Raw genomic sequence first — 26,105 nt, forward strand, 5'->3', positions numbered from 1 at the left:
TCCTAAGACTGCTATCTAGATCCCTCGTCCCCTCCTCCTATGCTCGCCTCCAGGACTTTTCCAGAGCCTCTCCTATCTTATGGAACTCCCTACTCAAATCTGTCCAACTATCTCCAACTCTATTCACTTTTAGGTGATCTCTGAAAACTTTTCTCTTTAGAGAAGCCTACCCTGCCTCCACTTAACAACTGTACTTTTTATTTTCTTTATCAGCTCATCCCCCACAAGTTGTTACATTTTGTATTACTTGACCCTTCCTTCATTGTAAACTCGAATGAGCAGGGCCCTCTGATTCTTCCAGTATTTAATTGTAGTGTAACTATACTGTTTTCCCTAACAGTGTAAAGCGTTGTGCAAACTGTTGGCGCTATAAAAATCCTGTATAATAATAATAATAGTATGTTAACACTCAATAATAATGCGCAGACAATAGGCCACAAACCACTGGATAGTAGACTGAAAGGATGTATTATGGCAATGCAGGTAAACAATGCATGAATCAATAAACAGGCAGTTGAACAGGTTTAAAGGTGCTGTACTAGATAATGTAAACACTGACCCAAGAGATGACAATTAACTGAACTGTAATGTAGAGCTGCAACTAATTAGTATTTTCATAATCGACTAGTGATAGAATATCATTATTTCTGTATTAATTCATAATACTTTAGAACCACTCACTTCCTGCCCAGGACTACATGTCCCATGAGGCATTACTAATCACACCTTTACATTCACAAGTTCTCAGGCACTTACTGACATGTATGGACGGTGTACTCAGCTGTATGTGTGCTGCACTGTATTTCCTGATATGTAAACAAATAGTGCATTCTGTATGCAGGCCAACTAATCAGCTGGCCGATCAATTGATTATGAAAATAGTTGAAAACTATTTTCGTAATTGATTAGTTGTCAATTAATCGATTAGTTCTTTCAGCCCTACTGCAATGAGGCTAAACCAAATTGATATTGGTGCAACAGGGTTAAAAGATTAGACACTAACTAACCCACAAAATTATGGTCCTTGTGTGCACACTAAGCATACAGCTCCAATAGCAGGTGGGCGTATACATTACTGAAAAACATGTACCTCTGGAGTTGACTACAAGTACTTGGTGCCTAAATGTCAATATTAGCCGGCTATCATTGGGTCCCTTCTGTAAGGGGAGTCATATAAAGGGTCCATGTACATTAGGCACCTGAAAAAAGCAGCCTAAAAATGCTCATAATGGCGCATATTGCACACGCGCTTATGTGTGTTCATTTGTGTTTTGTGTTTTGTAAGCATTTTCTTCCAAAACATTCACCTCTGCTCATTTTTCCCTATAATCAATTCACACTTGAGAATGCCCAACATGCCTAGATGCTGCATTTATGTGCGTTTACACATCAAGTATTTTTTCTGCCTAAAACGCACTTGTTGTGGTGTTTTTTTTTTTTTTTTTTTATGCCTGTAAATGCTCCTCTTCAAATATGACTGTAAGCGCCCAAATATGCATGGACTCATGGGCTACCATAGAGTTGTTTTTAAAGGCAGAAAGAAAAAAACACCAAACACCTGTCTAAGCAGGATTTTAGATGCCCAATATGCATGAGAACTAGCTGTGTCAATGTTGAGATGAGCACAGATCACCCCTCCTGGTAAACAGGAACATAGAACAGATCACTTGGCAGTCTACTGTCCTCAGGTACCCTGGACCCAGTGACTCAGTCCTCATGAACAGGCTCAGCTCTGGTCCTCACTGCTTCTCCTTTTGCTGTAGACACTCACGGCAGTGGGTCTTTCCAGCTCTGGTCCCAGTTCAGCAAGCAATCTTTCAGTGTCTCAGGTACTCCAGTGTTGGGTTGGCACCCTCTGTTGCCCACACTTCAGAAGCTCTGGCACCAGTCTTTCCAGCTGGGCTTCCTCCTGCAAAAGAACCAGATTTCTCCAGAATTGCACAGGGAAAAGTCATATCTCCCTCTGCTATGCAGAGAATAAAGGGTAGTGAAGTCCACAGCTCCATCAGTCTCCCTTCACTTGCACTGCACTGTGCCCTTTAAGGACTACATTTCCCAGAATCAATGGCAGCCGCTGCATAGTAAGTCCTCTTGCTGCTGATTGGTTCAGATCCTCTGCTGCCAGGAGAAAGCAGGGGCAGGAGCGAGCGGGGGATTTCACACAGAGCCCGCTCTACTCACATAGCAGGGAAGTGAGGGGAGAGAAGAACACAGCCTGCTCTGCTCAGACAAGAAATTCAGGAGTGAGAGGAACGCAGCTTGCTCTGCTCAAACAACAAGGAATTCAGGGGTGAGAGGAACACAGACTGCTCTGCTCAGACAACAAGGAATTCGGGGGTGAGAAGAACACAAACTGCTCTCCTCAGACAACAGGGAAGTGAGGCGGTGAGAAGAACACAGTCTGCTCTGCTCAGACAAGAAGGAAGTCAGTGTTGAGAGGAACGCAGCCTGCTCTGCTCAGACAGCAGAGAAGTAAGAAATGAGAGAAACACAGCCTGCTCTTCTCAGACAGCAGGGAAGTGAGGGGTGAGAGGAAAACAGCCTGCTCTCTTTAGACAGCAGGGAAGCGAGGGGTGAGAGGAACACAGCCTGTTCTTCTCAGACAACAGGGAAGCGAGGGGTGACAGTCAGCTGCTGCATAATGCACAGAAGCTCTATCGCTGCTCACAGTGGGAAGGGTGGGGGGAAGTAAGAGAGCTGCACACAGCATGCAGAGCACCCAGCTACACAAAGAATACCCAGTCGCATGCAAAGAAATTTAAAAAAAAGCAGTAATTTTGCTTATATATGATTGGATGATGGAAATAAGCAGAGATGTATCTCATTCATTAACTTATGAAAAAATTCAAGTGAACAGCCAATTTGCCTTTAGTAAATCAATCAAATAGTGTACCATCAGGTGTGAAATGCTACACTTTGTCCTCCATTATGTGGCCCTGGAGCCCCAGCAGCTAGTGTTAGTATTTTTCTGCCTACTTGCTTAGGAAAAAATATTATTTAGACTGTCTTTTACTTTCTAAATGGTCTGTTTCTTTCTTTCATATATCATACATTTTTGTACTGTCAACTCCCTTTTCTTTTGCTTTTAAAATGCATCTTGTAGAGAGGAATAATAAATGTTGCCCCTGGGTCAGTACTTAAATGATATGATGGGCTGGTGGTCCTGATTTGAGATACTTCACCAGGTAGTTATTGATCAGAGTGGGACCCACAGTCGCACATGATGGGAATTTTATAGTTACCTGCTCCCCAAACAGACGTATGAACACAGCATCTAGCAAGGAGAAATATTTCAGCACTTTTGTGACAGGTTTCAGACAAGTAAATGGAGCAATGACTGACAGTAATAGACATAATAAGCCAAAGATCAAGACAAGCTGGAGACAAATACAGTCCAAACAATACACAGGAATAATCCAAAGCATGAACAGGCAGACAGTCAAAGACGGACCTCTATCAAAGGTATGAGGAAATAGTCAAACCTGTTGATCAGGCTCAGGCATGACATTCTGGCATTGCTTTGAAGTACACTAATAAGGTCAGGTGTGCACAGCAGAGACCTAAGCTGCAGTGCTGAATAACAATAGAAGATGACTTATACAGGCCATATATGGGTTGAATTCCGAACAAATTTTCTTTAAAAAATCAGAAACTTTGTGCATTTTGTGATCCAATGGTGCCAACATTGATTATTGATTTCAAAATTCAACCAACCAAGCCTTCAACTTCCCCTCATGTTGCTACAGAAAATAATTTTTGTGGCCGTGAATCTTCTTTTCTTTCCAGGGATTTTTTTTTGGTTAAGATTTTTGAAAGAAAATTCTTTCGGAATTCCACATTAAGGTGTAAGGTTGATTGTTACACACTACACACCCAGGTAGAGTCATTCCAACCATCTGTTGTCCTATAGTCAAGCTCAGTACCTAAAAACTTGTCAGGTTGGCAACTTGGTGACAAAGAGTGATTGGCCCACAATACTGACCCTGCTTATCCTTCTGAGTTCTAGAATTTTATAGGAGATTTACTGTAAAAACAGATTCTTATACTAACAGTATTTATAACAGTATTTAAATGTAGATTTACAGATTTATGATTAAATTCATAAAGTAATAAAGGGTCTTCGTTATATGTGCCTGGATCTAAGCAGTAATTACAATCAGTCAATCAAAGCCGGTGACATCTTTGAGTGCTGAACCATTCTGGAATTGGCTCCACAGTTAAGACTAAATGGTGGTATCTCATATTTTTTGACCATGACATTTTTTGCTACAAGCTATTCATTTCGATTTTCATGTTCCTTTTTTGTATGATGTCCTCTAGGTGTTCCGTGACCTCAGAGCCTTTTAGAGCATTTTGCTGAGAACTGACTTTGCTGACTGCATTTCTTAGACCCCCTTGACAGATTTAAGGAAGAAATGTATGACTGCAGACCTTTTCTTTCTGATGACACTTTAATTACGACATGTGACCTTTCCTTTAACAAACTGCCCACTGAAATCAATGAGCATTCACTCTGTTAATAGGGTAATAAAATTAATTGCTTGTAGCTTTTTGAGATTGTCTCTAGAAATATATGTTTTTGTTCTCTCGTGCTCAATGTTTGGGTGAATTTGGGTGAATTTACTGCAATATGATTTTGGGACATTTTCAAAACAAATGAATCTTCATTGTCAATGATCACTCCACACAACACTGATATTTCAGATGTATACCTAAAGGTATCACCAAACACAGGTTTCTTCTATATTTCAGCAGTAAGAGAGAGAAATCCATGAAGTACCTAGAAGTCTAGATTGGATATATTGTTACTCAGTTTCTAATAGCCATTGGGGAATTTAGCTGACTGAACTGTACCCATACCTGAAATGTTAATGAAAACTCTATTCAATGGGAGATATTTACAAAAACTGGAGCATTTAGAATCTGGTGCAGCTGTGCCTGGTAGCCAATCAACTCCTAACTTCAGCTTGTTCAATTAACCACTTGCTGACCGCTGCACGCCAATATACGTCGGCACAATGGCAGCGGTGGGCAAATGGGCGTACCTGTCCCCTTTAATTGGCAGGGCCTAGCGGGCGCGCACATGCCTGCTGCCGGCGGGGCGTGCTTGCGCTCTCCACATACAGTATGACCAGGCCCGCGGGTCCCGCGGACTTGATGTCCGCCGGGTGCCCGTGATCGTGTCACAGAGCGGAAGAATGGGGAGATGCCTTTGTAAACAGGGCATTTCCCTGTTCTGCCTAGTGATAGGACAGAGATCACTGCTCCCTGTCATCGGGAGCAGCAATCGCTGTCATGTGAGTAGTAGCCCATCCCCCCACAGTTAGAATCACTCCCTAGGACACACTTAACCCATTGATTGCCCCCTAGTGGTTAACCCCTTCCCTGCCAGTGTCATTTACACAGTAATCAGTGCATTTTTATAGCACTGATCACTGTATAAATGACAATGGTCCCAGTGTCAGATGTGTCCGCTATAATGTTGCAGTCCCGATAAAAATCGCTGATCGCCACCATTACTAATAAAAAAAAATAATAATGAAAATGCCATAAAACTATCCCCTATTTTGTAGACGCTATAACTTTTGTGCAAACCAATCAATATACGCTTATTGCGATTTTTTTTTTTGTTTTTTGTTTTTTTTACCAAAAATATGTAGAAGAATACATATCGGCCTAAACTGAGGAAAAACATTTTTTTATATATATTTTTGGGGGATATTTATTCCGTACAGGACACTACAGGGGGGGTGATATGAAGGTGGGCAGAGGGCACTGCTATGGGGTGGTACAGGACACTACAGGGGGCTGATGTGAAGGGGGGCAGAGGACACTGCTATGGGGTGGTACAGGACACTACAGGGGGGGTGATATGAAGGTGGGCAGAGGACACTGCTATGGGGTGGTACAGGACACTACAGGGGGCTGATGTGAAGGGGGGCAGAGGACACTGCTATGGGGTGGTACAGGACACTATAGGAGGGTGATGTGAAGGGGGCAGAGGACACTGTTTTGGGGGTACAGAACACTACAGTGGGGATATATAATGTGAAGGGGGGCAGAGGACACTGTTTTTGGGAGTACAGGATACTACAGTGGGGGGGTGATGTAAAGGGGGGCAGAGGACACTGTTTTGGGGGGTACAGGCGCTATAGTGGGATGGGGTGATGTGAAGGGGGCAGAGGATGCTCCTTTTGGGGGAACACTACTGTGGGGGGTTGGGGCAGAGAACACTGCTATGGGTGGGCAGAGGACACTACAGTGTGGGGGGGGTGATGTGAAGGGGACAGAGGACACTGCGTTGGGGGGAGGGGTACTGAACACCACGTCGACAACTTTTTATTGGGAGCTTGATATGTGTTTTATTTTTTTAAAGGATGCCACCTAGCACCCCCCTCCACCCCACAGCTTTCCTCCATGTTGTGCAGGTAGCTCTCAAACTCTGAAAGGTTGCTTATCCCTGATCTAAAGAAAAGATGATCCAAATGAGATTTCTACACCAAACATATCACACACACCACTGTGACTATTGGGGAAAAGAGATGACTCCCTGTGGCATAAATGCTGTACAGCTGAAGGATCGTTTATACACATGGTTTGGGCATGCGATAAGGTGAGGCCCCTCTGGTCTCAGGTTACTGCTTTTATTGCAGACAATTTTGATCTGCCCAATATTTGCAGCCCTGACAGATGCCTGCTAGGCATGATAGATCACAAGGAGACAGAAACTGCTACAAAACTTTCCCTGCGTCCACTTTTATTTTTACACAAGGAAAGCAGTTGCAATCCAGTGGGTCTGCTTGGACAGGGTTGGTATCGAGGCATGGAAAAGATTGATTGACTCTGCTTGGGGCTGGGGACTAGTCATCACTTACCTGTATCCGATCTGGGTACTGTACTACAATGACGGAAGAAGACTGGGACAATTGATTTATGTCTCACAGAATTTTCATTGAGAAAGAAATACACTGCACTCCAAGTTTTTGTGTTAGTTTTGTTAATTGCCCTGAGATTGAGGTAGCCTATAATGCCTTACAGACTGGAACAACGCTGCTATTGTACAAATGATTAGCTTATAAACTTCTATTGATTCTTGGCACAGTATCCTGTATGACATCGTACACTTGCTATATGCTTCTTAATAACTGACCCTGCCTAACAATCTACGCATGAAATGTCATGTATGGAATGTCATTATGCAACTGGCATACTGATCGTCATTGCATTGTGATTGTGATGTGCATGGCAAACAAAACTTAAAAAGAATATATATATATATATAAATGAATAAAACTGCCCTATTCTGGTTGTGTGGACTCCCCCTCAGAAATGTCATCATACATCCACATTTCAGGGCTGGAGCGGGAGCAAATAAGAGCACCAGCTGTTGGGGGATGAAAAATAAGGTATGTATTCCTGTCATATCCTCCCTAGAAAATAAGAAAAAAAGAGGGAATACTGGAAAACGTACAGTGGGGACGGAAAGTATTCAGACCCCCTTAAATTTTTCACTCTTTGTTATATTGCAGCCATTTGCTAAAATCATTTAAGTTCATTTTTTCCCTCATTAATGTACACACAGCACCCCATATTGACAGAAAAACACAGAATTGTTGACATTTTTGCAGATTTATTAAAAAAGAAAAACTGAAATATCACATGGTCCTAAGTATTCAGACCCTTTGCTCAGTATTTAGTAGAAGCACCCTTTAGATCTAATATAGCCATGAGTCTTTTTGGGAAAGATGCAACAAGTTTTTCACACCTGGATTTGGGGATCCTCTGCCATTCCTCCTTGCAGATCCTCTCCAGTTCTGTCAGGTTGGATGGTACACGTTGGTGGACAGCTATTTTTAGGTCTCTCCAGAGATGCTCAATTGGGTTTAAGTCAGGGCTCTGGCTGGGCCATTCAAGAACAGTCACGGTGTTGTTGTGAAGCCACTCCTTCGTTATTTGAGCTGTGTGCTTAGGGTCATTGTCTTGTTGGAAGGTAAACCTTCGGCCCAGTCTGAGGTCCTGAGCACTCTGGAGAAGGTTTTTGTCCAGGATATCCCTGTACTTGGCCGCATTCATCTTTCCCTCAATTGCAACCAGTCGTCCTGTCCCTGCAGCTGAAAAACACCCCCACAGCATGATGCTACCACCATGCTTCACTGTTGGGACTGTATTGGACAGGTGATGAGCAGTGCCTGGTTTTCTCCACACATACCACTTAGAATTAAGGCCAAAAAGTTCTATCTTGGTCTCATTAGACCGAAGAATCTTTTTTCTCACCATCTTGGAGTCCTTCAGGTGTTTTTTAGCAAACTCGATGCAAGCTTTCATGTGTCTTGCACTGAGGAGAGGCTTCCGTCGGGCCACTCTGCCATAAAGCCCCGACTTGTGGAGGGCTGCAGTGATGGTTGACTTTCTACAACTTTCTCCAATCTCCCGACTCCATCTTTGGAGCTCAGCCACAGTGATCTTTGGGTTCTTCTTTACCTCTCTGACCAAGGCTCTTCTCCCCCGATGGCTCAGTTTGGCTGGACGGCCAGCTCTAGGAAGGGTTCTGGTCATCCAAAATGTCTTCCATTTAATGATTATGGAGGCCTCTGTGCTCTTAGGAACCTTAAGTGCAGCAGAAATTTTTTTGTAAATTTGGCCAGATCTGTGCCTTGCCACAATTCTGTCTCTGAGCTCTTCAGGCAGTTCCTTTGACCTCATGATTCTCATTTGCTCTGACATGCACTGTGAGCTGGAAGGTCTTATATAGACAGGTTTTTGGCTTTCCTAATCAAGTCCAATCAGTATAATCAAACACAGCTGGACTCAAATGAAGGCGTAGAACCATTTCAAGGATGATCAGAAGAAATGGACAGCACCTGATTTAAATATATGAGTGTCACTGCAAAGGGTCTGAATACTTAGGACCATGTGATATTTCAGTTTTTCTTTTTTAATAAATCTCCAAAAATGTCAACAATTCTGTGTTTTTCTGTCAATATGGGGTGCTGTGTGTACATTAATGATGAAAAAAAATGAACTTAAATGATTTTAGCAAATGGCTGCAATATAACAAAGAGTGAAAAATTTAAGGGGGTCTGAATACTTTCCGTCCCCACTGTATAATATATAGTACACAGTATATATAGATGTTTTCCTAAAGTGCAAGTAAACCCTCCTATCATTTTCAGCCAAGGAAGCTGCCACCTTGGCCTCTATTTAATCTTTAACCTCTTCACGCCAGCGTTATAACCAAAAGACACGCTCTGTGATCAGCGAGTCAATGAGGCTCGGCTGATCACAGATCCAAGTAAGGGGCCGATCCTGACCCCTCAACACGCGATCAGCTGTTGGCCAATGACAGCTGATCACATGATGTAAACAGAAGATCTTTATTGGATTTTTTTTTTCTCACGCTGACAGTGTGGACATTGGTCCCACACATAGACCCACAATGCTGCTAAGCAGTGCCTATCAGTGCATGTCAGTGCTGCCTATCAGTGTACACCAGTGTCCACCAGTGCCACCTATCAAAGCCCATCAGTGCTGCCAATCATTGCCCATCAGTGCCACTTATCCTTGTCACCTACCAGTGCCTATCAGTGCCACCCATCAGTGACTCCTCTCAGTGACACTTATCAGTGCCGCCCATCAGTCCTGCCCATCAGTGACACCTCTCAGTGACACTTATCAGTGCCGCCCATCAGTCCTGCCCATCAGTGACACCTCTCAGTGACACTTATCAGTGCCGCCCATCAGTCCTGCCCATCACACCTCTCAGTGCCCACCAGTGCTGCCTCATTGCCCATCAGTGCCACCTGACAGTGCCCATCAGTGCAGCCTCATCAGTGCACATAAGTGCAGCCTAATCAGTGCACATCAATGAAGGAGAAAAACGACCTGTTTGCAAAATTTTATAACCAACTATGAAACAATTTTCAGTCTTTTTAAGCAAAAAATAAAAAAAACAGCAGTGATCAAATACCACCAAAAGAAAGCTCTATTTGTGTGAAAAAAAATAATAAAAATGTTATTTGGGTACAGTGGTGCATGGCCGTGCAATTGTCATTTAAAGAGTGACAGCACTGAAAGCTGAAAACTGGCCCGGGCAGGAAGGGGGTTTAAGTGCCCTGTAAGCAAGTAGTTAACTGTCTTGATGCTGCACATGTGATCAGTTAGAACACCAGCCATTGGATGGTTTGACACTCTGGTTGAGAGCACAACCAATATGACCGTTACGTTCCTGACATGTGCCAAAAATGTAACTGTTTTTTGAAATTGTTAAACCTCTTGGTCGGAAAATGTCAGAGTGCAGCTAATTCGAGAGGAGGTCCAGCCCCCCCCCCTACCAAAAAATTAAAAGTCAGCAGCTACAAATACTGTAGCTGCTGACCTTTAATATTAGGATACTTACCTGTCCAGGGATCCCGCAATGTCGGCACCCCAGCCGATTTTCCAATCGGCTCTCGGGTGCTGCCGCTGCCATTCATGGTAAGGGAACCCGGCAGTGAAGCCTTTTTGGCTTCACAGCCGGTCACCTACTGCGCATGCGCGAAGAGCGCTGCACTTTCTAACTTGCCTGGCGGCGGCGGAAGGGGGAGGGGGGCCGAATTTCTGGGGGACCTCGCTGCATCTCATCGCAGCCAGGTCTCCCAGAAGTGGGGACAGGTACCTGTCAAAAATAGGTACCCGTTCCCCCCTCCCCCCAAAAGGTGCCAAATGTGGCACCAGAGAGGGGGAGGAGACAAACAAGCTAAGTGGAACTCCGATTTAACATCAAGTTTTGCTTGTCTAATCCCAAAAGAACCCGTTTGCAGTACATTAGGAGTTTAAGCTAGGATCGTGGTCAAAACATGGTGAGCACACAAAGGTTTATGATTTTTAGATTGCGCTTATGAAACTTCATGCTGGTGTTGGTAAACCCTTAAAGCGGTAGTAAACTGCACCAATTTGTTTTTTATTTTTTTAAGCCCCGTAAGGTAAAGGCATAATGTGATAGTACTACCACATTATGAAATACATACCTTAGAACGAAGCCCCCTAGCGCCACGCTGTCACCGATGACAGGCGATTCCTTCTTCACCCGGTCTTCCTACCGGGTTCGCATCCTCCTGCTGCCTGATTGGCCACACCCCGTGATGGCATCACTCCCACACATGCGCTCGGGAGTCTCGGACCATGGCACAGAGCTTTGAAGGGACGGCATGGGAATACCATTGCACAGTGCACCAGTGACGTCACCGGCTGCATGAAGTGTGATTATCTCCTAAACAGTGCAAGTTTAGGAGATGTTCACTGTACCTACAGGTAAGTCTTATTATAAGCTTACCTGTAGGTACAAGTGCCAGAAAAGGCTTTGCTTCCATTTTAAGCACCCTGTACAATGCAGCCTCACTATTGCCACCCCATGTAGTCTTATTTCATTTATATATACAACACCAAGCTTTATTTTTTATAAATGTTAATTAATTATTCAGTTCCTCCATTTTTCACCAAATCTGTCAGCTGCTCACACTGTGTCTCCTGCAGAAACATCATTTTTCATTTATATGTCAGATATCAAAAACATTTTGGCACGACATTCATCAGCTGCAGGTGAAAAAGCGTTCTTTCAATGACAGGGAAAACATTTCTAATAGAAGAGATACAGATACTGGAGATGTTTATATGAATCACAATGCAAAATTATCCTTCAATCAAAATAGGGGAAAAATATAGTCTAAGGCTGGTCTGCTAGACACCAGAATCAGCCACCGCTTGCAACTGACACAGGCTGTCTACCTTCCTTGAAACCAGTTCAAGTGATCCTGGCATCAGCACAATTGGCCATACGTTTGGATCTGGTCTCTGATCTTTGTTAACCACAGCAGAATGCAAATCCATTATTAATCACATAGCCCTAAATTGAAAAATGGAGATTACAGATATCAGTCAGAAGCAGGTAAGATTTATTACATTATCGGTATAATATATCAGTATAATTTGTACTGCTTCACCCCGAAAGACAGACTGCCACCCCAACGTAAAGTAGGACTGTAGCAAGGCGTTGGACATTCAAATAGTTACATATTCCAAGCAAGCAGTAAATACACTTTAACCACTTCAGCCTCGGAAGGATTTACCCCCTTCCTGACCAGAGCACTTTTTGCGATTTGGCACTGCGTCGCTTCAACTAAGAATCGTGCGGTCGTGCGACGTTGCTCCCAAACAAAATTCACGTCCTTTTTTTCCCCACAAATAGAGCTTTCTTTTGGTGGTATTTGATCAGCTCCTGCGGTTTTTATTTTTTGCGCTATAAACAAAAAAAGTGCGATAATTTTGAAAAACGCATTATTTTTTACTTTTTGCTATAATAAATATCCCCCCAAAAAATATAAAAAAACAATTTTTTTCCTCTGTTTAGGCCAATACGTATTCTACATATTTTTGGTAAAAAAAATCACAATAAGCGTTTGATTGGTTTGCGCAAAAGTTATAGCGTTTGCAAAATAGGGGATAGTTTTATAGCAATTTTATTAATAATTTTTTTTTCTACTAGTAATGGCGGCGATCAGTGATTTTTATCGTGACTGCGACATTATGGCGGACACATCGGACAATTTTGACACATTTTTGGGACCATTGGCATTAATACAGCGATCAGTGCTAAAAAATTGCATTGATTACTGTAAAAATGTCACTGGCAGTGAAGGGGTTAACCTCTAGGTGGCGCTGTAGGGGGTAAGTGTGTCCTAGGGAGTGTTTCTAACTGTGGGGGGGAGGTGCTGTGTGTGACACTACACTGATCGGTGCTCCCGATCACAGGGAGCAGAGATCAGTGACAGTGTCACTAGGCAGAACGGGGAGATGCTTGTTTACATTAGCACCTCCCTGTTCTTCCTCACCGTGAGATGATCGCGTGTATCCCCGCGGACATCGGGTCCGCAGGACCCGCGATCACGGTCACGGAGCTCCCGGCAGGCGCGTACAGGTACGTTAATCTGCCTGTACGTGCCCTTCTGCCGCAGCATATCTGCGTGAGGTGGTCGGTAAGCGGATAAAGCTGGGTTCACACTATTGACGCATGTGGCTCAAAGCAGAAATCCGGTGCATATTTGCGAATTTTGGGTCTGAATTCGGACCTGAAACAGACCAAAAGACGCACAGGACCCCTGAGCAGAAGCGAAGATATGTGAACCAACTCCATAGAGAGCCGGTCACAATCTCCTACCATGCGAATTGAATGCGGTGAAACCCACACCCAATTCACATGTGTGAACCCAGCTGTGTGTTCCTGTAAGAGTTACATGTGGTTCAGTGCTGTATGATTGAGTCCATTCATTTTTTTTAAAGGGCTTAAAGCACACTGTACTGCACCCAAAATAAGTGCATTGAAACTCACTTCAACCAGATTGTATGTTACTTCTTTAGCATGTGATCTGGTGCAGGCAAATGCCTGACTATTGGATAACAGATGTCTATTAACCATGATCAAAAACCCTTATACTTCTACTCCAAATAAATCAGACCACACCAGCTTTTTGGAGTAACAAAAAAGGCCGTAGCAGCCTACTTTATTTTAAACATATCTGTTTTACTATAAAAATATAAAATTCTGTAATCAGAAAAACAATAACCAGAAAAAACATCTGTTACACAACCTGTTAATTCAAAAGAGCGTTGGTCTGAGCAATCGCTTAGCAAAAACAATCTGATGGCCATAACAACTATAGCACTGCATCCCTAATCCAAAAATCTCCAATAGGCCTCAAGCCGACAAACTGGCTCAGAGACTGCCGTGACCGCAGTGCCCCATTATCACTTCCCGGCTAACCTCCGTTAACCGGGAACCAAAAAACCTCCGGACCCATATCAACGTTGGATCCCCACTCTTACTTTTTAGCCATCTTCCTTCCCTTGCCCAGACCAACGCCCGCCACAGCATCCCAATAGCTCGCTGTATGCTGTATGCCATCTTGCAAGCCTAAAGCCCACAAATCTGTACCCACATCATTGAGATGTACCCCATCACGTCTTAAATACCGCCATGTCTCGAATTCCAGTTCACTATGCCGAATTGCCAACCCCCCATTACTGACCACAAATTTACTAACTTCCCTGTTGATCTTCCTCCTTGCTTTATTCACACCCTCCACTGACCTGGCCATTCTCCAAGACATCCTGGCAACCATGTCTGACCAGATAATGATCATCTGCGGAAATTCCTTCATTAATCGCCAAACGTCAAATTTAATGTCCTGCGTGATGTCTATCATCGAGCGAATGCCTAAATCATTCCCGCCAACATGTATCACCTGGACATCCGGAGGGCCCTCCCTGTTTGCATAACGCTGTACCTCCTGAACCAACTACCCCACAACATCCCAGGTATACCCAACCACTTTATATACACTTCCCGTGTATCAAAACTTAACTGCCTACCCTCAGGCCGAGCGTCTACCCTCCGAGCCCCCCAAAATACATAAGAATGGCCCATAATCCAGACCATTCTTGGTGCTGCACCTGAAATTAGAAGAAAACAAACACTATTCTCAACATTGACAATGCCAAACTATACTCCTGGCCATAACAGCTACCTCCAATACATACCCAATATCAACCAAAAGAACCACCCCTGTCCCTTACAATTTTATCGCCAGTTGCGGCCTTACATAAGATTGGAATCTGTTAGATTCCCACCGCCCAATCCTTTTTATTACCTCCACGTCCATCCCCAACCTGGCTGCTTCTGTCGCGGCTCCTATCCTAAAAGAGTGGGATGAAAAATCCTTCTCCTCCAGCCCCAAACCATGCAAACATTTCTTAAAAACGGCTACAAACTGAAAACGTGATAACATATTCCCATTTCAATGCACTAAAAAGGGGCCCTGCAAATCCGGCCTGACCTTCAAGAATTCCCTGACCGTGCCCACTGGGCACTGGGGGGAACCATGAATGGGATAAACTCGCACCATCCTGCCTCTTCCCCCTTGATCCGTCTTAGACTTCCTCAAGAATATTGATACCCCATCCTCTTCTAATTGTACCTCCTGTAACCCAATTCCCCCTTGCACTGTTTTGGAAGGACTAACCAGTTCCCCTATCCGAAATGCACCAAAAAATGCTAACACGAAAGCTACCTTAAACAAAGTAACTTCGTAGGCAGATGAACAAACCTCCACCAGCTGACCCACAATACCCCTCAAGATCTCAAAAGTTACCGGTCTCCTCGCATCACGCTTGACCACCGCCCTCCGATAACCCTTTAACGCTTGCCGTACCCAAAAATCCTTGGTGACGTCGGACTGCCCTTGTAGCTTGAAAAGGAAAGCCAGACTGGCCAACTGTGTATTCATCATTGACATCGACACGCCCTCGTTCAATTTTTTTGCCACATAGTACAGCAATAACTTGCCCTATAGGCTCCTCCCCCAAAGCATGTACGAACAACATCCACTCATGCCATACCTTAGTGTATGCTGCCCAGGTATTCCCACTTACCGACCGCTTAATCCATCCCTCGACGATGCCAGCGCAATCTCCCACAGCCAGTCTGGACAAGGTACCCCCTGTTGCTCCGCTTCCGGCGCCAACTCTCGGAACCTGTCCCACAGGAAGCGAGACAGCGCATCAGCAATTACGTTTTCCACCCCCGGTAAGTGAACAGCATGAATGAAAACATTCAGTTGTAAACATCTTAACACTAGGTGCTGCAGCAGCCTAATCACTGGTGGAGATGACGCCGTGACCCTGTTTATCACTTGCACCACCCCCAGATTGTCCCCATGAAAGCGCACCTTCAGATCCCTGAACGATGAGCCCCATAGTTCCACTGCCAGAACTACTGGAAACAGTTCCAGCAAAACCAAGTTCTTCGTGAAACCCTCTTTTACCCAAGATTGTGGCCATGGACCTGCGCTCCATTTCCCTTGAAAAAACGCCCCAAAACCTGTTGATCCCGCGGCATCGGTAAACAATTCCAAGTCAAAATTGCTGACTGGTCCCGACATCCACATTGCCCTGCCGTTAAAGGACTCCAGAAAGGTATGCAATACCCTTAGGTCTTCCCTATGCGTTTTTACTAAACGCACGAAATGTTTGGGTGATTTTATCCCACTCGTGCTGGCCGCCAGCCGGCGACTAAACACTCTCCCCATCGGTAGTATGCGACAAGCAAAATTCAGCTTGCCCAACACTGATTGCAACCTTCGCAGCTGTACTTTTTTAGTCCTATCAAACCTGCTATTTCTTTTTTCAAATCCTCCAATTTCTCAGCAGGTAATCTACATTCCATCGCTTCAGAATCTAGCACAATGCCTAAAAACGTGATGACCGAGCAGGGTCCCTCCGTCTTTTCATCGGCCAATGGAATGCCAAATCTTCCTGCTATATGCTGCAATGAAGCCAGCAACACCGCGCAGACTCTAGAAGAGGCCGGGCCTATGCATAAGAAATCATCCAAGTAGTGAATTATCGAATTCACCACAGATACATCCCTTACCAACCATTCCACGAAGGAGCTGAATTGTTCGAATATCGCACACGATACTGAACAACCCATTGGTAGGCATTGATCGACATAAAATCCACCATTCCAATGGCACCCGAGCAACCGGAAACTATCCGGGTGAACTGGCAACAGTCGAAAAGCTGATTCCACATCTGCCTTAGCCATCAAGGCCCCCTTTCCATAGTGTCGCACCCACCTCACCGCAGCATCAAATGACGTATAAGTCACCGAGCATGCTTCCTGGTCTATGGCATCATTCACGGATCCCCCTTTTGGGAAGGATAAGTGGTGAATGAGCCTGAATTTGTTGGGCTCTTTTTTAGGCACCACGCCCAGTGGTGACACCACCAAATCGGCTATTGGTGCTACTGGCAAAGGGCCGCTCATTCTGCCCAATGCAACCTCCTTCTGTAGTTTCTCCGAAACCACTTTCGGATGCAGCAGGGCTGACTTTAAATTTTTGGGCACTGGAGGGGTCGCCGATAAAGTGCATGGAATCCGAAAACCCACCGCAAAGCCCTCTTCTAATAGCAGTGCCGCTTTCCTGTCAGGGTACTTACCGAGAAACGGCCGCATCCTTTCCACTATCACCGGAGTCCTCCCTTTTGTTCCCAGCCTCTCCATGTCGACCTTTTCCCTGCTTAAAACATCTGGATGATGGATGCGTTCCCCCACAGCCCGAGCACTCGTGCTTATACTTACATGTTCCTCCGAACTTACAGGACCCTGAGTTATACTGCCAACAAACCCCTTTTTTGTTTCCAGCCGAATGTCCCTGGGCTGACGGTCCACCGGCTCCCCTCTGAAAAAACTGGTTCGGCGCCCTCGCTGTCGTCATCAAACGCATCCACAGGCTAATGTCTTTATGGTCCCAACGTAGCTCTGGGCGTACCGCTCTCCGCTGCCTAAACTGTTCGTCGTACCGCAACCATGCCGTACCTCCATATACTCTATACGCTTCCCCTATCGTGTCCTGATAGCAGAAAAGCGCTGAACAGTGCTCCGGTTGCTTCTCCCCTATAACACTCGCCATAATCGCAAATGCTTACAACCAATTCGTAAATGTCCTGGGTATCAGCCTATACCTCCTCTTCTCTTCATCCTCTTTTTTGGAATCGTCCGGCTTGACCCTATCCAGGTTGAACTTTTCCAAGGGCAGTAACGAAAATATTTCTACATACTCACCCTTCCATAATTTCTCCCAAACCTCTTGTTTCAGGTGAGCTCCTAACGGCCCTTCATAGCACACATATACTTCACAGCGAGCTGCGTCCGCCAGCCTAATGATGTCCTTCCTCGCTGCAGCCTCCCCTGACGGCGCTGCTTTTTCCTTCCCCTGCGCAACTCCACTCCCCGTGGCCTCCTGAGTAGGCAACGCGACCACAGCTGAAGCCTCTGGTGTAGAGGCCCCCCCTGTACTTCCCAATTCCTTCCCTGTCTGCTGTACCCAGGCGGCTCTCGGGCCCTCTACCGGCCTCTCTGCAGCCTCCAACCTCTGCACCAGCTCCTTAATTCCTGTTAAAAACCCCAAGAAACCCGGAGCCCCTACCACTGCACCAGTTCCTGCCAAGCTGTTTCCTGACCCCCCAGCCCCAATTCCTACACTCGCTGCATTATGCAAGCTAGTAGTTGAAATAACATGTGCTAACTCAACTGGCTGCATAGGTGTCGCCCCATCAGCTGACCGTCTGCTCTCTTCTGGCCCCATCCTCCTGGGCAGGGGGGCCGCATCCTCCTCCGATTCAGACTCTTCTTCTCCCCCGCTCCTACCCGACTCTTCTCCTGCATCAGATGGAGGCCCGCCCAGGATGTGGACCACGGCTGCCGCATTGTTCGCCATCCTTCCCCTCCTCCGCGCAGAGAAACCTCCTGTGGACTTCCGGACAGCCTTCCCAGGACCGGTGTGGGCTACCGCAGTCCTGCCAGCCTCCGCTCTTGTAGATGTTAGGCCAGTCCCTCCTCTCTCTACATTCTGCCTGTCCCCTGCCGAGGAACTAGAAGGCCCAGGGACCCCTCCAGGCAGTGCAGTGGCCATGATGGCGGAGCTCCCCGCCGTCATCCTGGGGGTGGGGCTTGCGCTCTCCGCGTGTCTTCTGTTAGTAGGCCTCACTCTGGACGTTTCACTGGCCTGGGTCCGCTCTTGTCCCGCCGGGGCCGCACGACCGCTGACCTGCTCCCCTCCCGCCGCTCGTTTTGCCGGTGGGCCCCCCAGGAGTCTTGCAGACAGACTACCCGAGTGCCGCTGTGCTGACGGCACGCGATCCGGAGAGAACCGCTCAGGCGGACGAGAGCGACGCGCTCTGGTGCCGCTTCTCTCTCCCTCACTTGCCTGCAGTGTTGAGCCTTGTAGCGCGGCTGCGATCGTCTCCTGCAGCCACTCCGCACCCCGCACCGCAGCTTCCTCGCGCAACTGGGCCATCAGCACCTCTAAGTCAGACATGTTGCTTCCTAAAACTTTCCTAATCTTCTGTTGTCCCACCCAGAGCGGGAACCCCTTTTAAATAGCCCCTCCCCTGATCCTCCCTCCCCCTCGGCTCCACAGTAACACCTTAACCTTAACCCTTTCACTGCTACCACTGTCATGTGCGCCCTTTGCATACATCATTGCATGCTGTTGCTCCAGGCTTTTCTTTACATTTGCGGCCTGCATTTGGGGTGTCGGTAACTTAACACTGACACCCACTGCAGATCACATTAAGTTTCTGCCACTGTCTTCCGGTGTTAATAGTGCCTAATACAAGCTCTCAATGACCTTTGCATCTGAAAGTCCCTCAAGCTGGGTCTCATCACTCTGCTCCCTCCTTTCATATGCATCTGCTTTGCTTACATTACAGATTACAAAGTTTGAAGCCTGCCAAGTCACTGCTGGGAGAGGTGGAACAGAATAAAATGAGTTGTTGAATGTGAAAGTGCTCCTGCTGTAAGGCTGGTGGCACCAGAGCAATTATATTCCTAGCAGATAGCTAGAAAAGTCTGCCTGTGTCCCTATAGAATCACTCCTCTATAGCGAGAAGCAGCAAAATGTCGCTCTGTTGCTGGCTCCATGTGTAGGGCCGACATTCCACTGCCTCAGCTACAGAAGGAACGATTCCATAAGAACAAACAGGCAGCCTCTTAGCAATCCTGCCACTGCTGACTTTGACAAATTGTCAGCAGAAGGATCACTAGAGGCAGAGTTACCCATTTGTCATCAGCCATAAGTTTGAAGATGAATTAATCCATAGTGACTGCTGTTTTGGAGGTCAGTGAGGAGTTGTTTTAGGGTCCAACTCCCAGCTATTTTTAAAAATTTCTTCTAGCAGCAGTAAAAAAAAAAAAACAGCTTTTGCTGCAATACTCACCTTCAGTTTGGAGCTGCGACCCCATATTGATACTTTTTTGTCACTAGATATTGTCTGCTTTCCATAGTGAATTACACAAGGCTCTTTTTGAGGCTCCTCCCAAGTGCATGGTGGGGGCTCACACAGTCCTTTGACCATTTTTTTTTTTTTAATTAGCTGCCAATGCTCCAGAATTGACCCGAAAATGGACATGCACCTGTTGTGCTGCCCCCGTAGGGGCCTCTGGAAACAGCTTCCTTAATAGTACAGAGGCTGCCAGTGATAAAAGCACCAGTCCATACACTCCAGCTCCAATATATCAGCCTAGGGGATGTATTTTTTAAAATGTATTATTTGAAGAACTTTAACAGGAGAGGGGGTTAGGGTAGGGCATACTCCAAAACTCTTAGCTCTTAGTGATTAGAGGGCAATCTTCTCCTCGAGTAATTGTGGGTGTTGGACAGGCTAATACCTCACAGCTGAGGACCATGAGGCAAGTCTTTGAGGAGTCGAAGGCCTCACAGCTGAAGATCATTTGGCAAGTCTCTCTGGCATCTGCTGATGCACAATTGCAGGTACACAGTTCCACGGTCCTGCCGTGTTACCTAGCAATCGCGGGTGCCTGGCGGACATTGCGGCCGCCGGGCACGCGCATGGGGTGCCCAGTGACACGGCGGGCACGCGCGATTGCCATCGGTGGCGCGGGCGCGCCCCCTGGTGGGCCAGGAAGGCAAGGGCGTCATATGATGCCCTCCCAGAATGAGGCCCGCACCACCTGGCCGTCATATGACGGCCGGCGAGCGGCAAGTGGTTAAAGTGGGAGTAAACTCCCATGCATAATTTGTACCTATAGGTAAACCTATAATAAGGCTTACCTATAGGTACTGTAAATATCTCCTAAACATGCATCGCAATGTCACCAGCGCATGGGCCACCCCGCATGTTCCTTCAGAGTCCTGTGCTGTAAATGGCAGCTCCCGTACGTATGCGCAGGAGTGACGTCATCGTGGCTCCAGCCACTCACACAGCCGTAGGACGCAAATCCAGAAGGAAGACAGGTGAAGGTGGAAGCCTTGTCAGTGGTGTCAGCTTGCCGCCGGAAGGATTCACATAATGTGCTAGTATGCAATGTATACTAGCACATTATGACATTACCTTGCAGGTTCCAAAAAAGAAAAAACCCACACAACGGTTTACTACCGCTTTAAAGAGGAGAAACAAGTGAAATAAATTAGTTCCCTTCACACTGCAGCTAAAACGGTATTGCAGGGTTTGTGATGACCCTTTTTCACATTGCCAGCCTCCATGGTGACGATGATGAGTGATATGGCTTGTTACATAATACAATATGAGACATTGCAGCCACACTGACAAGCAATTCAAACATAAGAGGAAAGCTCTACATGGTAAAAGAGAGCCTTGCTCTTCACATCATTTACAAGCAATATACCTGTGCAAGTGGTTGTAAGCAATACAGTTTTCAACAGTGATTTACTGTTTACAGCATCTGAAGGACATTTGAAGCATTTAACATGTATATCACATAATTTGTCATCCCCTGCTCAACGCTAGATGATGTGCAGGCCAGGCTGCTAGGAAAACAAAAGGAAGTTATAGGCACATTTAAAACTTACAGTAACCTTCCATAACCACGGTATGTTTTTTCTGTAGGCAATTCGGCATCAGATAAAAGTGATCCGGCGGCGGATTCACCACAGGATCACTTTTATAGGCGGCGGGAGAGGTGCCCCCCTCCCGCCACTTACCGGTCATTTCCGAGCTTACCAGGGCCATTGGTAAGCCCGGAACCAATCCGATGCGGCCGATGGCTAGGCAGGAAATTGTGCGGGGACAAGATAGTCCTCACTTGGCTCTATGCCCTTGGAGGACCAAAGTGATCTCCAACGTCACTTCCGGTTCTCTGGCTTAAAGACATGATTTTTTTTTTTTTTTAAGTCGAAGTGTTTTTTTTTTTTTTTTTTCCTTTTGCTTTTAAGGTTAAATGAGAGATCTGGGGTCTTTTTGAACAGATCTCTCAATAAAGAGGGCCTGTCATGCTTATTTCTATTACAAGGGATGTTTACATTCCTTGTAATAGGAATAAAAGTGATACAAAAAAAAATAAAAATAAATAAAAGGAGAGTGTAAAAATTGGAAATTAAAAGCAAAATAAATAATAATTAAAAAAAAAAATTTAAAGCGCCCCATCCCTCCATGCTTGCATGCAGAAGCGAACGCATACGCAAATCGCGCCCGCATATGTAAACGGTGTTCAAACCACACATGTGAGGTATAGCCATGATCGATAGGGCCAGAGCAATAATTCAAGCACTTGACCTGTAACTCTAAACAGGTAACCTGTAAGAAAGAATAGGAGAACACATATATGAGAGTCCACGGGGCTGCACAACCCAAGAGTATACAAAAAAAAAATCGCACAATCCTCACTCTCTCATCTACCCGATGAATAAAAATCCCCCTAAAGAAGACCAGAAATTAAAGGGTCGAAATGCATTGGAGTATTCATGTGGATAGTAATATTGTAAATGTAATTGGCAAACCATGTTTTCCTTGGGGTGTTTTTTGCCATGAGTGATGTTTTATGTTGTTGTTTGTGTCGAAAACCAGAGCTTGTAGTTTAAAATTAAATTTATTGTATATTTGATCTATTATTTATTTCCTGACCTAATTAAATATTTTTACATAATTACCCTTTTACAAACTGTTTGCTGCCTAAAAAACCCCTTGGGGAAATCTATCCATTTTTTGGTAACCTATAAGAATTATTAAAGCATGGCCCATGGAGATTTTTAAGTACCGTAGTACTTAATTGTGCACGCCAATTCCACGAGTGTGCGTAATTTTAAAGTAGGTTAGGTATACGTTAGGTATTTACTCGGTGTAACATCATCTTTCACATTATAAAAAAAGGGGGCTAACTTTTCAGTTTTTCAGCTAACTCTTTTGTTTTTTGTAATTCATTAAAGTGTATTTTTTCTTCAAAAATTGCGTTTGAAAGACCGCTGCGCAAATACGGCGTGACATAAAATATTGCAACTATCGTCATTTTATTCTCTAGGGTCTCTGCTAAAAAAATATATACAAAAATTTCCAAAATAGGCCTGGTCAGCAAGTGGTTAAAAAGACTTTAGTTCTGCTTTACGCCTCTTTATAGGGTACTAGTGAATAATAACACACACAAGCGAAAAGAATAAAAAGTAACATCGTTACCCCCTTTATTACAGATGACCAAGAGCCACTTATGTAAGTTTTGGATTAGCTTTTAGACAGTTAAAGCAATATTAACCCCCAAAACAAACATTTATTATAATGCAGCTTACCAATTCTTAGATGTGATGGTTGCATTAGTTTTCAATTTAGGCTTTCTTTCTTTTATTTTCATCTGCTGATGCAGCCAGTAGGTCTGTTGTTTTTCAACAGAACAAGCTCTCCTGCAAATGTAGCAGTTTGAGTGTTCAGACAAACCATTTACCGCTGACAGGGGTGCTTACAATGATCATCTTTTAGTTGTTAGCTCTACTGCAACAGGGGAGACAGCATGCCACACATGTGTATGGGTTTAAACTGGAGAGAGCTCGCTCCTGTCATGATGGGGATGAGCATCAATGGCTGGGAGCATTTTAGCAATCAGGTAGGCTGGGGGCCCATCTCTGTAAGTTTTTCAGCCAGGCTTTGGGAGGTAAGCAAATGACCTAGACCTATAGCAAAGGGCATTATTCAACTTTAGTCAAAGCTGCACGGTTTATTTTCATCTACAGTGCCCCTTATCCGCATAGGCAGTTTTTTTAGTAGGGATGAATTAACCCTTTAAATGTAATATATTGCAACTTACCAATACTTAGATGTGGCGGCTGCATTCGTTTTCTATTTAGGCTCTTCTTCCTCCTGGTGATCTGGTCAGTAACATACCTCCTGTATTAGAGTGCCTACACTCTGGATGAAGGAGTACAGAGGCACCTTTGGACAGCAGCATTGTCAGTCTGTGGGGGAGGGGGTAGTGTTAAATGTATTAGCAGATTTAGATACACTAACAAATTGAAGCCAAACAACATATATATATATATATATATAGTATATGTAGCAATTACTCTCGGCAGAGCTGCTGGTTTAAGCGGGCTTGTTACCTTCACTCTCCTTCCCTCTGTTGCACCGGGTCTAGGGGTTCCGTTGAGTTTACCTCTGGACGATACAGGTACCACCAACACTTGAGTACGTTTTCAATGCTTTATTAAACAATTTACTAAGAAAAGAAAGAGGCAGAAGGGAAACTGCAGAAGAAACTCAAATATCTTCTTGTAAGATTCTTGACAAATGTCCTGGTAGAATTTGGATATTACAATAGAATGCACTCCCCTTGTGGGACACACTCTTTGCTCGCCTGGATAGGCCTCTCTCACTTGCCTAGCAGCCAGTACGTAGCACGAACAAAAGTCTCTGCCACAGACTTGCTTGGGATGAACCCGTACGATCCTCTGCCACAGGATATATTGGTCTTTCTGCAATGAACGTCAGTCACAGTGCTTGAACCTTTAAGCCAACCCGGCAAAACTATGCTGTATAGTTACTTTAGGATACGTCCTCCAACCGAGTCACCAGGCCCCTCTCTAGACCAGCACGCTGCGTGATCCTTCCATGACGGGTCCTCCCCTGGGATCTTCTCGGTTGTCCAGCTTCTTCACTCTAGACAGCTCAGGACCATTCCTCTGCTGCTGTGGTAGGCCCCAGACAAGCTTCTGGGCCCACCCATGCGCCGTAGCAACATGGGCCTCCGGAACGGAGGACCACGAGATTGCTCTCTAACGCATACCTGTCGGCCAGGAGGGCCAGCAGGTGGCTGTAAATCGAACCCCACAATATGGCGTCTGTCCCATAAATACCCTCGCCCAGAATGCAACTCGGAGGACCACCTCCACTGAGTTGTCTCCGGGACAGAAGAGCATCCATACACTTCGACACGTTGCCTTTCCAACACTGACCAGTGATAACAGCGACACCCACCGGTCAGTCTGTGGAAACACACACAACAAGTTACTAAATTTACCTAACATATGGTAGATCGCAAATCTACCAGCACTACATATATATATATATATATATATATATATATATATATATATATGTATATAACATTTTATAAGCAGTTACAGCAAACAGTTTTTATTTCTTTTGGGATAAAGGATAAAGAAAAGCTTGTAGCAAAAAGAGAAAGAAATAAGCATAGGGCTGGCATGACTGGGTAACAGGGCAAACAGGACTTAGGGGGTTAACTTACTGTTTAGATGTCCAGTTAGGTGGGGGTGGCATAGGAGGGGTTTGCAGGTCCAGGAAAGGAGGGGTCAAGTGTCCGGTGGTCTGTTGAAGGTCATCGAACGAAGAAGTAGCTTCCCGCCTCTTTTTTGTGGAATGGACGTCCTGCAATGACAGTTGTAATGGTATGGCTTTTGGGATCTTTGGAGGCCTACTAAATACTGATATGGCATAGTGGGGAACCATCTATGGTATGGGGTCCTCGGTAAGATGCCAGTTAACCGAGATTTAACTGTGCATTGGGCATATAGTTATCTGCATTGGAAGGTGGAGAGTTTGGTATCGTCCTCGAGTCGGTGTGTGTTGTGACTGGGGACCTTGTGTGGTCACGCTGATATTAAATCGATTTGGGGTCTTTTCAGTGCCTTCAAAGATCAGCAACCTGGTTTCATTTCTATCTGTGAGATTATTGTTTTTGTAAATAAAGTGTGTTTTGGTTATCTGCTAATAAATGGCCGGTACGAACAATTTTACTACAGAAGGGTGTCGCCTTGTTATTTATTTAGGGGTACAACAAGATAAGGGGAGTTTGCATCTGTCTTGCCATAGTCAAGGTTTCTATAAATAAATACAACTGACTATCACCCCTGCCATTGTTAAAGGGGTTGTAAAGGTAATTTAAAAAAAATTAATAAAAATAACAAACAAGTTATACTTACCTTCACTGTGCAGCTCGTTTTGCACAGGGTGGCCCCGAACCTGGTCTTCTGGGGTCCCTCAGCGGCTGTTTCAGCTCCTCCCCGCAAGGACTCACCACCTTAATGCGAGCTCCCTCGCATGGTGGTTAGTATTTGTGGGCGCGCTCCTGTGATACAGCCGGCGCCTCACTGTATCACTCGGCCCTGCCCCCCCGGTGCGCCGCGTCATTGGATGTGATTGACAGCAGCGCGAGCCAATGGCTGCGCTGCTTTCAATCCATCCATTGTAGCCAATCAGCGGCCAGGCTGAGCGGCATAGAGGATGACGGGAGCGAGCGCGGGACTTTT

The sequence above is a fragment of the Aquarana catesbeiana genome, linkage group LG04 (genome assembly GCF_042186555.1).
Source record: "Aquarana catesbeiana isolate 2022-GZ linkage group LG04, ASM4218655v1, whole genome shotgun sequence".
Lineage (NCBI taxonomy): Eukaryota > Metazoa > Chordata > Amphibia > Anura > Ranidae > Aquarana > Aquarana catesbeiana.